The following is a 1,585-nucleotide window of genomic DNA, read 5'->3' on the forward strand; positions in this document are numbered from 1 at the left end:
CTCACCATCCTGTAGCAGCCGACTGGAAAGAAGAATGGAATGGCCTTTTAAAGACAAAATTTCAGTGTCAGTTAAGTGACAATATCTTGCAGGGTTGTGACAATGTCATCAAGGAGAATGCAAATACTTGAAACCAGCATCCAATAGATGGTGCTGTGTCTTCAATAGGCAGGACTCATAGGTCCAGGAATGAAGGGTGGAAGTGGGAGTGGCACCACTCTCTATTACTCCTAGTGATTCACTCACAAAATTTTCGTTTCCTATTCCTGCGACCCTATGTTCTTCGAGTCTGGATGTTTTTGTTCCAAAGGGAGGACTATTCCCACCTGGAGACACAGCACTGATACCATTGGAATGGAAATTAAGAATGTCCCCTTGAGAACGGGACAGCAAACAGGCGACTGAGCAACATGCCCAAGTTTTATTGTGACTACGGCAATACATACCTCACCCATGACTCTCCATCTGTGAGAAAGACACATTGCAGTAGTAGGAAACACAAACAGAATGTAAAGACGACTCTCAGAAATGGATGGAAGCGCAGGCTCTGAGTCTAACTGACAAAACAGTGACTGCATTCCAAAAAGGAAAAATACCCCCTACCCCATTGTTGGGCTCCGACTCGAAGGCACTTAACAACAACAACAACAACCCCATTGTTGGCTCCTTCTCCAGCAGGAGCGATGATCCCACCTCCCCCGTCTCCCATTTCCTCCTCAACCTGGTATGATGCCAGTGCCCCATGAGGGGTCCTCCCATGATACCAATGATGGGCCCTCTCCTTCTGAGGTGATGCCAATGGGACCTGCTCCTGGAATGAGGCCACTCATGGGAGGCCACATGTCAATGATGCCTGGGCACCCCCAAGATGAGACCTCCCTGCCCATCCTATGATGGTGCCCACTCAGCCAGGAATGACTCTACCAGACAGATAAGACAGAAGGCGGCCTCTTTGTATCAGTTTTCTATTACTTGTACTACTTCACCAGAAGATAAGGTGCTGTGACTCTAGGTGTTTCCTAGCAGCACAAGGAAGACTTATTGTCCCGTTCTGTCAAAGAGAAAATAGTTTGAAGTGAAGTATTGGACAAAAAAAATTTTTTTTTATATTGTGACATGTGAAAATAAAATTATCAGCTTTTTTATTTAAAAAAAAAAAAAAAAGGATACCCCCTTGGCCACTTTGGGGTCATCATTCCTCGGATCAACAAGCAAAGAATGGAGTTACTGTACTGGGTGGTATGATTGGTCCTTATTTCCAAGGGGAAATCGGAACTCAGTCTAAGTTTATATTTTGGCATGCATTAATTTGTTTGAATTTCTTCATCTTCAGCCTGAACATGCATATAGGTAATTAATTTTCGGTTTCACAATCAGCCCCTGACCTTATTTCAGCTTTCTCCATTGTCTCTTCCTACAAATATAGTTAATCTGATTTCTGTATGTACTATCTTGTGAAGTCCATGTGTATAGCTGCCTTTTAGGTTGTTGAAAAGATATTGGAAATAAATAAGTCATTGGTCTTGCAAAATACTACCATCTAATTTTCAGTATCAGTTCTATCTCCAAGGCCATGTATTTTAAC

The 1,585-nt window shown here is 43.0% G+C and overlaps 1 pseudogene; it reads left to right on the forward strand.

Moving 5' to 3' along the window:
• The first annotated feature begins 410 nt into the window (after positions 1–410).
• On the forward strand, positions 411–935 carry LOC102832408 (annotated as a pseudogene).
• The last annotated feature ends 650 nt before the right edge of the window (positions 936–1,585 follow it).

This window comes from Chrysochloris asiatica, unplaced genomic scaffold, assembly GCF_000296735.1.
Source record: "Chrysochloris asiatica unplaced genomic scaffold, ChrAsi1.0 scaffold00005, whole genome shotgun sequence".
In the NCBI taxonomy this organism is placed as follows: Eukaryota; Metazoa; Chordata; class Mammalia; order Afrosoricida; family Chrysochloridae; genus Chrysochloris; species Chrysochloris asiatica.